Here is a 13,826-nt window from a genome sequence, read left to right on the forward strand (position 1 = left end):
GAAGTGGGTGTAATGGCCCTGAATTTTTTCACACATGGTCTGTGTTGGTCAATTTGCACGTTCTAAGCCCCTAGGTCTTAAAAAAATTTTGAGTGTATTATGGGTTCTTTTGTTCAACTTACTAATATTGTTTTGTTTGGTAATAGGTTTTATATTGGTTTTAATATGCTATTGACCAAATAATTGTATTTTCACTTTTCATTGCCCTTTAACCATAAATATAAATGGATATTGATGTGATAATTGATAAACAAATTAATGAAGCAAAGTAAATTAACTTGTAAGCACTATTTATCTATTGAGCCCATAAAACATACAATAAATTAAACAAGTTCCATTATTTTATTAGTTAAAATCTTAAAATCTAATAAGTTAAACAGCTCGAGGGTGGTCATTCTTAAGATTTTTTTTCATTTTGAGAACCTCAATGAGCTTGCTTCTTTGACTATTGTGCTTGTCTCTTTTGTGTATGTGTTTAGAGTCTAGATTCTTCTGGGATTTCTCCTGCAAATCTTTCTCTTCTCATTTGATTCATGTCCCTAATGTTAGCCTCCTTGCCATTTATACTCTAATCTGGAAAGCTAAGGATTTTTATTTTAATCAGTAAAGAGAAACTTTTATTGCAGCGCATCAAATTTTTGGAAAAAATTTGAAAACAAGGTGTGGTTTTGTAATTATTTGGAAATCTACAAATGATAAATAAACTGTTGTCTATGATAATGATGTAATATTTGATTTGTGAGACACCCTTCTGGTTGCTTGACTTACTGTACCATGGGCTGGCATCCCCTTGATGCCTCTTCAATAAAGTTTCCTCGACTAATTAAAAAAAAAATTTGTTTCTCGCTACTAAATAAATCTTTATTTTCTAATTTTTAAACAAATCTTGGAAAACTGAAAAATAAGCTCAATTTTTATAATTCTTTGCAAAACTAAAAATGAAAAATATGAACTTTTTTCCACAACTAAATGAGCCCTAAGAGTCCTTCGAAGATCAAGGCCTCTCCTTGGACTGCTACCCTACAGAAAATTAATACTAATGATTTTCTTCATAAGCAAGGCCCTGTCTCCTGATGCTTGTATCATCTGATTTAGGAATGGGGAAAATTTCTCTCTTGCTTTTACATTATCCCTTTTCTCGGGGTCTTTGGAATAATTTATTTTTGGATATTTGGTGAAGATTGGGTGCCAGGCTTCTTTGGAATATTTTTGTTTTTATATGTTTGGAAGTTTTGGTAGGAGGAGAGGGAGGAAAGTTCTGTTGCAGTGTGGTGCACTTTCTTGGAAAGAAATGCTAGAATCTTTAAAAGTGTTGCCACTTCCATCAGTATTCTTTGGAGTAGAGTATCTTGCTTACATCCTTTGGTGCTTGGAAAATGGATTCTCTCGTCATGTTTCTTTGGAAGACATGCTACAGGATTGGTTGGTGTTACTGTATTAAAATTTTCTTGTATTTACTGTTTTTTAAAGATTCTTTCCTTTTGTAATGGGAGGATATCTTGTTCTCCTTTTTTTTTTTTCCTTTTCTTTATTTACTCCTTTCTTCCTTTAATACAATTATTTTATTATTTAAAAAAAATCTAAAAAATTGATACTAATATGTTATCTTATATAACTGAAGCTCTGAAATTAAAATATTATAAATTTATAATCATGACACTTATCACTAAAGAATACATTATTAACAACTTGAACAAGAAAATCTAGAAAATAATGGGAGGGAACAATTTAGAGAAATGGAGTCATCAAAGCAATCTCCACTTAATGGTTTGAGAGGCCTTTTGAAGTTGAAGAAGTTAGAAAAACAATGTTTGAGATGTGTTGTGAGAAAGGCCCCAGCCTTGACAGTTTCATGATGGTCCTTTTACGTGAATTGGGGGACTCTGCAAGAGGATATTCTGAGGTGTTATTTTGGGGAATTCCATAGGAATGGGGTGGTGGGGAATAGCGTGAACTCTACTTTTTCCAAGTAGGAGAGCTCTATGAGGGTGAGGGATTTCAGGCCTATTATTCCTTCTAAAGTTTTATCTAAAAGGCTGAGAGAGTTTTTGGGTGATATAGTGACCATGGCTCAGTTCACCTTCATTAGAGACAGACAGATCTTAGATGTTGTATTGGTGGCCAACGAGGTGGTGGAGGATGTGAGGAGGGGCGGGAGGGGGTTTGGGTAGCACTTAATTCCATGGATTTTTGGGATCCTATGATTGAGAGGGTCGGTATGAGGCTGGAGGGATGAAAAAGGTGTACTTATCCTTCTGGGCTTGTACCACCCTCATCAATGTTGTCCTATGTAACATCCCTTTGGGGGATAATCCTAAGTTAGTTGAGAGAGTGTCCAAGTGTCTGGATGGTTGGAAGTGAGTTTTTTTTTCCTTGGCCAAATGGCTTTGGAAATTCCCTTTAAAGGATTCTTCTTTGTGGCGTGAAGTTATTAAAAGCAAGTTTGGACTTTGACGGGAATGGGTAGGATTCCAATTTGGGTTCTAGATGCTCTTCGCAAAATCTGGGAAAACTATTTCTCAGATTTACCCTCTCTTTACTCTCCATACTAAATTTGTGTTCAGTAAGGGGTGTAATATTCGTTTTTGGAAAGACCTTTGGTTGGGGAATATTATATTGTCCACCTTGTTTCCTCTCCTATTGAGTGAGCTCAAGACAAAATGATGCCATTTCCTCTTTCCTCGTTGATCTGAATGGTCCTCTTAACTTCTTGGAATTTTCATTTTAGGAGATCTTTGAATGATAGAGAAACAAATGAGTTATCTTCATTGTTGGTCTTGTTGAATAATTGTCGTGTATCTTTGGAAGCTGATAGCTGATCTTGGCTCTTGGATTCCTTGGGGATCTATTCTTGCAAATCTTTTAGTAAGAGGTCAGCAGCTCTTTACAAAACTATTTGGAAGGCTAAGATCCCCCTAAAGTCAAAACTTTTATTTGGTTGGTTTTGCTTAATTGGAAAAATGCTAATTATTTGTTGCAGATTAGGTGGCCTTTAAAGGCTCTTTCTCCAGATATATGTGTGCTTTGTTTTAATTACTCAAAATCTGCTCCTCATCTTTTCTTGCATTGTAAATTTGCATGGAAAGTTTGGGGAACAAGTTATTTTGGAGGAAGTTGGGTTTGTCCAAGGAAGTGGAGGAGTTTTTGGCAATATCCTTTTGTTGGGTTTGGGAGGAAGAAGGATGGAAAAGCAATATGGATTAGGGCTTTATTTTTAGTATTTTGGATTTTATCGAAGGAACGTAACTCGCGTATATTTTCAGGGAAGAAATTAGCATTTTGTAGGTGTGGGAGAATATTCATTTTCTGGCTTCTTTGTGGTGCATGTGTAATGGTAATTTTAAGGGGATATGCTTCTCAGATATTAAGTGGGATTGGCTTTCTCTGTTGACTTCTTAGGATGTGCTGATGTCTTTGGGCTGTTTTTACATCTTTTGGTTTTCTTATTTTGTTTTCCTTGGGGTTTCCCAGACTTCGTTAAGGTGGTTTCTCTTCTCTTATTCTATCTAATGAACTTCTTTTGCTATCAAAAAAAGAAAAAAAGGCAAACATAGAAATGGAACAGGCATGGAGATACCCAACACTTGATAAATAAAAACTCTGCCTCGTATTCAAGTGAGACATTTTTACTGACTCCCGCAGCAGACCGGATTGGTCCATTAGATCTGAAACCATGGCACCTTCCACGATTTCCCCTCCTATAGCCTTGAGCTGGTGCATCTTGATAGTAGCCTCCTGCATATTTCTGCACGTCAACCATAGGTCTGATTTATCCTCCCCTTCCACTGCCTTGGAAATTGCGTTCTCTCCATCGACCCCTGCCCCTTGCACAAGCCCTGTAACAGAATGGTTCGAATTGTCCTCTCTTTTGAGAAGGTCTTTCATTATATAGGCAAGACTGCTAGTTATACAAGGAAACTTAAATTTGTAAGGAAGCTATATATGGTAAGCCAACTAATTTACATAAGAGTGATTTTTGGAAGCTATACATGGTAAGCTAAATCTCTTCTCCTATTTATGAAAGTATATACGGCCTAGATTAATAGCTATTAACAAGGCATAATTTATGGCCTTCTATTGACATCCCCCCTCAAATTGATGCGGGTTATCCATAAGCATCAATTTGTTTGTAAGAAAATTATGCCGTTGCCATGTGAGAGCCTTGGTGAAAATATCTGCCACTTGAAGATTGCTAGACACATGAGGAAGAGAGATAGTCTGAGCTTCAAACACCTCACGGATGAAGTGAAAATCAACCTCAATATGTTTAGTGTGTTCATGGAAGATGGGATTGGCTGAAATGTGAATGGCAATAGTATTATCTGCATGAAGAGAAGTAGGACCACCTGGAGAGAAGCCAAGTTCAGCCAATAACCCTCGGAGCCAATGTTATCTCAACACAAGCTTGGGACATGGCCCTATATTCGGACTCAGTAGAGGACTTAGAAACACGGTCCTGTTTCTTGCTTTTCCAAGAAATAAAAGCCGGACCAAGAAACATTCACCAACCCATAGTAGAACGTCGAGTGTCACTACACCCAGAATAATCAGCATCGCTATATGCTACAAGTTCAAGTGAAGTACCACAAGGATAGAAAAGTCCCCGCAAAGCTGTGTTTCACGGTCCGCCTTTTTCACACCGTTGTGAAGGGCCGTGCGGCGCTAGCTAAAGCACTCTTGCTTAACTAGCCAGCCTTTTGTTTACCAACATTCATCCACGAAGCACTTTCATTAACATTCAATCAGATAGCAGCGGAAATAATAATCAATTCATGAAAGCCGTGGCAACCAAGCAGTAAATATTGAAGCAAACGTAATTCATTAACAAATCCTCCGTTGACATGTTGTACTTAGCGAGGGAGGCAAGTAGGCTAAGCACGTTGACAATTGCTAGTGAGTTTTACAATGATTGATGAACACTCACCCTCCCCTAAAGAGCTTTCTAGGCCATTCTCACTCTAGCACTAGGAAACATCAAAGTGACCGAGGAGTCATACTGCCTTATTTGGCTTACAATGAAAGAAATACTAGAAAATAACCCTACACTAGTATTTACATGATGGAAACCCATCCCAAACACACGAGATAAGCGGTCATAGGCAAGCATAATGCCCTGAACAAGCTTAGCCCGTGACATTCTCCCCCACTTATGCGGTCGACGGCCTCGTAGACTTTTGGCGATAGGTACACTTCAAATTTGTCCACGAACAATTGAATATCTTCCGCAGAAATCCAGCTGATTTCTTTGTTATCAAGGCACTTCCACTTCACTAGGAACTTCTGCCGCTTCTTCCTTGAGGATATGAGCTTTCTGTCTACAAGGATCTCTTTAACATCATGTCTGTCAGGTTGCACTGTCTTCAACTCTGCGCTGTTTGACTGACTTCTGCTCAGGTTGTTGGTGTTGGCGTTGAATGGCTTGAGGCAGTTGACATGAGACTGCGGTCTTCTCTCTTGATCTGCCCACTTCTTCATTTGCTCAAAAGCTTTCTCCAAATAGGCTTGGGCAAACTCTACATTCTGTCTCCCTTCACTGGTGAAGATGTACGCCTTAGGACTCTTTCGTCTATACGGCTCGCCCACTGTGTGAGGTAACAGCGGCAGCTGGTCTATAACAAGCACAAAAGGGCTCTTGTTGGTTATTGAGCGCCTTTGGGCGTTGCCACAGAACGGAGCCACATCAAGTAGTTGCACGCCATTCATCTGGTTGTCGTTGACATAATGGCACAAGTACTCATCTAGTAGCTCTCTGAATCTCTTCATCTGTTCGTCTGTCTGTCGATGATAACTCGAAGAGATGTCAAGGTGTGACCTGAATATCCTGAAAAACTCTATCAAGAAGTTGTCAGTGAACATTAAATCTTGGTCACAAAGAATAACTTGGGGAATACCCCAATGTTTCACAACAGTCACAAGGAACAATTGTGTCGTCCCCTCTGCCGAACAGTACTTTGGTGCGGCCATGAAAGTACCATACTTCTTCCGCTCCCCCTTGTCTTGTTGGCAAGCGAGACAAGTTTTGGTATAATCAACCACATCATCCCGCGTGTGCGGCCAATAATACCTCCCCAGTAGTCCTGTCATTGGAGTCATTCTCCGCGAATACCCCTTAACGAACTTCCTGCAGTAACTAGTAAGGCCAAGAAAGGAACGCAACTCCTTCACTGTTGTGGGGATCTTCCGTTCTTGAATCATCCTTACCTTCTCCATACCCCTCCGGATACGACCTTGTTCAACGACTTGACTAAGGAATTTGTTGCTCCGCCGAGCGAAAGAGAAATTCTCCTTCTTCAAATTCAGACTGTTTCCCTTCAGCTTGTCGAACACCTTCCGTAGATGCTCTTCATGTTTCCTCTGAAACGACACCGATACTCCCAACGGTGTTTTGGAAGGGCGAACACATCCCGCTTCCACTTCATCAAGCTGTTTCCCCAACTCTACTATCTCTCTAGGCGCAATCCAACATGGCCTTTTAGTAGGTGATTTCACTCCTGATAACAACTCGATCTCTTGCTCCACAGTCCGTCGTGAAGGCAAATTTTGAGGCAGCTTATCCAGCAACACCTCCTTATCCTCATCCAACACCGCTTGGATGGTCGTAGGCTCCATCTCTTGGCCTACTTCTTTGTCTACCACCACCGTGGCTAGACGTGTCTGCTCACCCTGACCCAATCCTTCATTGAGTTGTATGGCTGAAAGGGACTTCCCTTCGTCTCCTTTCATTGCAACGACTTGCACCATGCACGAGTGATCTCCCATCAGACACAGGGAACCAGCCGAAGGCATCAGCACTGCCCTCGTCCCCATTAGGAACTCCATTCCTAGAATGACTGGATAGTCATCCAATGGCACCGCTGTGAAATTCGCATGACCTTCCCACTGTCCAATCTTTATCACCACTTGCTTGGCTACTCCTAGAGTAGGCTGGGCTACAGAGTTAACTGCTTTCACGCGTCCTGTATCCTTCTCTAAGGATAAGTTGAGTCTTCTTGCTTCCAACTGCGAAACAAAATTATGAGTAGCTCCCGTATCCACCATAGCGCGAGTACTCTTCCCATTTATCCTCAAGTCCACAAACATTAACCCTTTTGCTCGTGTAACTTTCGGTGTTTTTGCCTGCTTTTCCAATGCGTTCACTAACCGCACTGAACCCACCCTCGGGGCGTCATCCTCTTCCCCATCGTCTTCCACTGCCTGTTCTGCAATAGAAGCCTGTAAGGCATTAAGTGATGCTTTGTGAGGGCACTCAAAAACTCTATGAGGACCTCGACACAAGAAACACTCAATTTTACTCTTCCCCTTTCCATTGGGTGTGTTAAACCCTCGAGACGACGAAGCTTCCTGTGAGGTTGATGAATTAGGGTCGGCTCCCCCACTCTTGGGTTTGCCATTCTTGAAAGACTTTCCACCGTTTCCCTCTCCGCCAAACCGTTTGGACGAAGTGGTCTCATCACCAGTGTAGTCTGTCAAGCGTTCTGCAGCCGCTTGTGCAGTTAACAAGTCTTGAACCCTTTGTCTATGAAGTCCAGTTCTTGCCCACAGTTTCATCCCCTCTAGAAAATAGAACAACTTCTCCGACATATCCCGAATATCCAACATTAAAGCAGAAAATTGTTTCACATAGTCACTGATTGACCCCGTATGCTTGAGATCTCTCAGTTTTCTCCTTGCATTATACTCAACGTTCTCAGGAAAGAATTGGGCCTTGAGCTCTCTCCTCAAGTCTGCCCAACTATCAATCACACAGCTTCCATTTTCAATTTCTCTGTACTTGGTACGCCACCACAGTTTGGCATCACCAACCAAGTACATGGTCGCAGTATCCACCTTTGCCTGTTCTGAGGCCATCCTCACAACGCGAAAGTACTGCTCCACATCAAACAAGAAGTTCTCTAACTCCTTGGCATCTCGGGCACCCCCATACGTCCTGGGTTCTGGCACCTTGGTCTTGCTAACTCCCGGAGTGTTGGAGTTCCCCATAGCAAGAACCATCACATTTACCTTTGCATCCAGATCTGCCATCCGGGCTTGCAAAGTTTCCACAGTGTGGCGAAAGTCCTCTGACATGTCGCCTATCAAACCTGCTTGATGTTTTTGTGATCCCCTCACTTCATCAACAAGTTCTTTCATCTGGGCCACCTCCGCGGCCATAGTGTTGGTTGACTCTTCAACCTGTGCTTCCAGCACGCTGATCCTCTCAGCATTGTTTGGTGCCATGGTCACTTACCAAAGCTTTCCAAACCCAACAACGAAGGTAATCGAATTCACGTAGCAACTCAACCTTGGGCTCTCACCAAGTGTCACCGACTTGGGCTCTGATACCAAATGTCACGGTCCGCCTTTTTCACACCGTTGTGAAGGGCCGTGCGGCGCTAGCTAAAGCACTCTTGCTTAACTAGCCAGCCTTTTGTTTACCAACATTCATCCACGAAGCACTTTCATTAACATTCAATCAGATAGCAGCGGAAATAATAATCAATTCATGAAAGCCGTGGCAACCAAGCAGTAAATATTGAAGCAAACGTAATTCATTAACAAATCCTCCGTTGACATGTTGTACTTAGCGAGGGAGGCAAGTAGGCTAAGCACGTTGACAATTGCTAGTGAGTTTTACAATGATTGATGAACACTCACCCTCCCCTAAAGAGCTTTCTAGGCCATTCTCACTCTAGCACTAGGAAACATCAAAGTGACCGAGGAGTCATACTGCCTTATTTGGCTTACAATGAAAGAAATACTAGAAAATAACCCTACACTAGTATTTACATGATGGAAACCCATCCCAAACACACGAGATAAGCGGTCATAGGCAAGCATAATGCCCTGAACAAGCTTAGCCCGTGACACTGTGCCATGGACATAGCGAATGATTCATCGAACTGCAGCCATATGATGGTGCCGAGGAGAAGCCATGAACTGACTAACCTGTTGGACTGCATAAGAAATATCAGGTCTAGTAATTGTAAGATAGACCAAGCTGCCAACCAGCGTACGTATGATAGGCTACAGAGTTTGATAAAAAGTCACCCTCTTGTTTGTGCTGCTTGAGATTAAGTTCCATGGGAGTAGGGGTGAGCAAACGGTCGGTTCGGTTAAATTCGGGTAATTAACTGAATTAACTGAAAAATTCGGTTAAATAATACCATTAACCGAACCGACTGAATTGACGAAGGACACCGAACTGATCCTGACCGAATTGCCCATTCGGGTAATTCGGTTAACCGATTTTAACCGAAATCATTTAAAATTAATTGCTAGAAATATAATACAATTATAAATTTTTTTTAAAACCAAATCCAACTTAATTAAATACCATATTTTTTAATTTTATTAATGAAAATAATATTTTACTATAGAACAAAGAATCCAAATAAGTTAATTAAACTCCTTAATGCACTTGCATAAGCAAAATTTATATTCATAAATTATATTTAAAATCTAATTAATTAGTAATTCGGTTAATCGGTTAACCGAAATTTTTTTTACCCTTAACCGAACCGAAACCGATTAACCGAAATTTTGTAGAATTATAACTGAACCGACTGAACTGGGATTTTTACCCGAACTGAACCGGCCAATTTCGGCCGGTTAATTCGGTTTTCACCGAATTATGCTCACCCCTACATGGGAGTATCAATAGGGGTAGAGTCCTGGAGACCAGCAGCAGCCACCAAATCATAGCCATGCTTGTGTTGTGACAGAAAAATACCATGTGAATCAGCAGTAATTTCTAGACCAAGAAAACACGTAAGAGATCCCAGATCCTTCATGTGAAAAGAGTCCTGTAAATACTGCTTTAATTGGGAGATCAGAACCGAATCAGTACCCGTGATGACTTTGTCATCAACATACACCAAGAGAATGATAACACCAATTTCAGTTTTGCAAAGAAACAAAGGTGCATCATACTTGCTTTTGAGAAAAGCAAACTTGAGCAGGGTAGAAGTAAATTTCTTATACCATGCACGAGGGGCTTGTTTGAGACCACACAAGGAGCGACGCAACTTGCACACTGCCGAAGTAGGGGTGGAAAGTAAACTTGCAGGAGGACACATATAAACATCTTCCTTGAGATCCCCGTGAAGAAAGGCATTCTTCATATTCATTTGGTGCAAACCCCAATTTTGAGAAGCGGCAATAGCCAAAATTGTGCGGATGGTGGTCATTTTGGCCACTGGAGCAAAAGTTTCCTTGTAATTTACTCCATATTCTTGATTATTTCCAAGAGCTACTAAGCGGGCTTTATACCTGTCTAAACTACCATCAGATTTGACCTTAATATAATAGACCCATTTACATCCAAGTGGAATCACACCTGCAGGACAATCCACCACTTCCCAAGTCTTATTAGCCTCAAAAGCACATAGTTCCCCCTGCATGGCCTGCTGCCAACATTTCTCTCTGACTGTCTGTGAGTAACCAGTAGGAATAGAAATAGAAGATAGAGTGGCAGACAGTGCAGAAGTAGTAGTACCTGCCATACGTGACGGGAATCCATAACTGTCAGGAGGACCAGATACTCTAGAGGAGCGATGCGAAGGAGCATATGGCAAGACAGGAGCAGAAGAGGGCAGCACTGGAGGCCTATGCTGGTATACCATGCCTGGCTGGAACCTTTCAACATGAGTACTAGGAGCACTAAAAGTGTCATCAAAAGAAGGCAAGAAAGCAACGGAAGACTCCGGTGAGGAAGACATGGGAAAGAACCATTGATTTTCATAAAAGAGCACATTCCTTGAAACACGAACCCAATTAGAGTTTGGATCATAGCATAAATACCCTTTTGCGTGACACTATATCCCAAGAAGGCACAACGGATGGATTGGGCAGAAAGCTTGTTTCTGTCCGGTGGGGGAAGATGCATAAATCATAAACACCCAAAAATGTGAAGATTTATATAGGTAGGATTGTGATGATAAAGCCTGAAATATGGAGACTCGAAATGCAAAACTTGGGAAGGAAGTCTATTTATAAGAAAGGTTGCTGTGGCAAGTGCTTCTACTCAAAACGTAGGAGGAACCGAAGACTCAATGAGCATGGTCCGGACAACATCTAAAAGATGACGATTCTTTCGTTCATCTACTCCATTTTTTTGTGGAGTATATGGACAAGAATGTTGAGAGATAATACCTTTAGATTGTCAGAAAGATTGGAACTCACGAGACATATATTCCCCACCCGAGTCGGACCGAGAATTTTAACAACTGAAAATTGAGTGTCAACAAGAGCTAATAACAGTTTGAACATATGAAAAACTTCTGATTTGTGCCGCAAGAAATACACCCATGTATATCTGCTGTAGTCATCGATAAAGGTCACAAAATATTCATATTGGGCATGAAAAATAATAGGACTAATACCCCAGACATCACTATGAATGATCTCAAAACTGTGGGTGGCTCTACTTCCTTCAGAAGGAAAAGGTAAAGTCTTACTTTTGCCAAGTTTACAAGTTGCACAATCAGGAAACATAGTTGAAGAAGAATGCTCTTTATTATTCAATAGACCAGATTTCAACAAATAAGGTAGTACCCTGGAATTAGGATGTCCAAGGTGCTTATGCCAGACTTCATTTGACACTCTAGACTTATTACAAAGTAAAGACAGTACAGAGAAAGAAGGTAAACTTCGTGGAACAGGTAGTTGTAGAGAAAAGAGACATCCATGCTTAGGTCCCTTCGCTATCAACTGCCCTAACATCTGATCTTGCATAACACAACCACCATGAGTAAAATGTACATCATAATTTTGATCCACAAGCTGGCCAACAGAAACTAAATTCACAGAGAGATTAGGTGATACAAGAACATCCTAAAGGAAGAAGATGCATCACCAACTGCCACAATGGGTAGAGCACTACCATTGGTTGTTTGAATATGTGAAGAGCCACAATTTTCTCTGACATTACTTAAACCATAGAGAGAATTAGTCATATGATTAGAAACACCTGAGTCTAAGATCCAAGAGGGAGATGAAGAACCAGTACCTTGATGACCCAGTGCTGAAAATGCACTCACAATCATTTCTTGCACCGTTTCTCGAGTTAGAAAAGGGGCTGGAGGCTGTAAAGCAACAGCAGAAGTTGCAGCAGTAGCAGCAGGCGTAGCTGGCTATAAGTCACCAGTAACAACAGCATGATAGACCTTGTTGGAGCATGAAGGACGAATAGTAGAGTCCTTAATAATGTGCCCTGGCTGCTTGCAGTAATTACAAAATTTCTGAGGACAGCAACTTTAGCACTGTGTGGTGCTCATGTCATTAACCTTCCCCTTGACATGAGCAGCATAGGCAACTGAGACAGTATTAGAAGCAACACGAGACTGCTCCATAATATTCTGAGTATTGAGGCGTTGTTCCTCACGCAAGAGTTCTCCAAAACAGGCATCCAAAGTCGGAACAGGATCTCTATTTACTAGAGAGGTTCGAATAGATTTAAAGCCAGACCTCAATTTCATTAGAAATTGGTCTCTTTGGCTGGTTTTGTGTACATGTTGTACTGTCGCCAATCCTGCCTCCAATCCTTCTGCAGAGACCATGGCTGTAACAAGGTTGGAATAATCATTCCACAAAATCAGAAAACCATAGTAGTATCTTGAACTGATAGATACCCTTGAGTATAGTTAGCAATGGCCAGCTCAAGCTGGAAGCGCCGATCATTGTTGTCTTGGTTATAGACTTGCTAGAGATAATTCCCCATAGCCTTTGCAGACTTATGAGGACGCAGAGAAAGAATCATATGTGGCTCCATAGAACCAAGAATCCAGGACATGATTTGATTATCTTTGGCATCCCAAGCTGCCTTGTCAGCCCCAGACCTTTCCACAGTAGATCGCCCTTTGCCTTTGCCATCTATACGTCCCCACAGCTCTTTACCCTTGAGAAAAGTCTCCAATTGAAACTCCCAAGCAGCATAATTTTTGCCAGTGAATCTGACACAAACATTATCTAACTTCTCCATAAGTACTGAGGCTATGATTGAGAAAACTAGGACTGAGATTTCTTAGAGAGTGGCTCTGATACCATAACAGAATGGTTCGAATTGTCCTCTCTTTTGAGAAGGTCTTTCATTATATAGGCAAAACTGCCAGTTATACATGGAAACTTAAATCTGTACATGTTAATTACACAGTGTGATCTTATAAAGCTATATGTGGTAAGCCAGCTAATTTAAATAGAGTGATTTTAGGAAGCTATACATGGTAAGCTAAATTTCCTCTCTTATTTATGAAAGTATATACAGACTAGATTAATAGCTATTAAGAAGGCATAATTTATGGCCTTCTATTGACACCCTGATTGTGATCCCAACCACCATTTTCATACTCAAAAGGACACTAAACCATACCCTTTAGAGTCTAGCCCCTTCCTCTCCCTGATCAAATTCTGTTGACGCCTTCATCTGTTCAGCTGGTAATGGAGGTTGATACCCAATATAAGATGTGTTGAGCTCCTTCTTTGAGAGGGTTATCATGATCATTGTTACATGCCTTTTAGTTTCCAGAAGAAGAAGGCTCTCTTCTAGGGGTTCTCATCTGCCAGTTATGTCTATGGATCCAATAGCTGTATTCTGATGAAGACCAATATTCTTCCCTTGACTGCAGTTGTAACCATCTTGTTGATTGTCTTCCCATTTCCTTGAACACAATTTTATTTGACCATTTTGCCTGAAGCATACTCATGGGGCCTGTGATGTATCCTTGCATCCAGCTCCGACTCATAATTTGAATCTCATTCTCGTCTATCAGCGTATCCACTCTCAGCTTCTCCACCCTTTGGCACTGATCCATCTTACTTTTCGTCAGCTATATAACAGTGGATGCTCTCTC

General features: G+C 41.1%; 1 protein-coding gene across 3 annotated transcripts in view; it reads left to right on the forward strand.

Moving 5' to 3' along the window:
- The window catches only part of LOC131149280 (peptidyl-prolyl cis-trans isomerase CYP71), a 50,505-nt gene that overhangs the window by 24,773 nt on the left and 11,906 nt on the right, over positions 1-13,826 (forward strand). The gene's annotated exons all lie outside the window — the stretch shown is intronic.

Source organism: Malania oleifera, chromosome 2 (genome assembly GCF_029873635.1).
Source record: "Malania oleifera isolate guangnan ecotype guangnan chromosome 2, ASM2987363v1, whole genome shotgun sequence".
NCBI lineage: Eukaryota > Viridiplantae > Streptophyta > Magnoliopsida > Santalales > Ximeniaceae > Malania > Malania oleifera.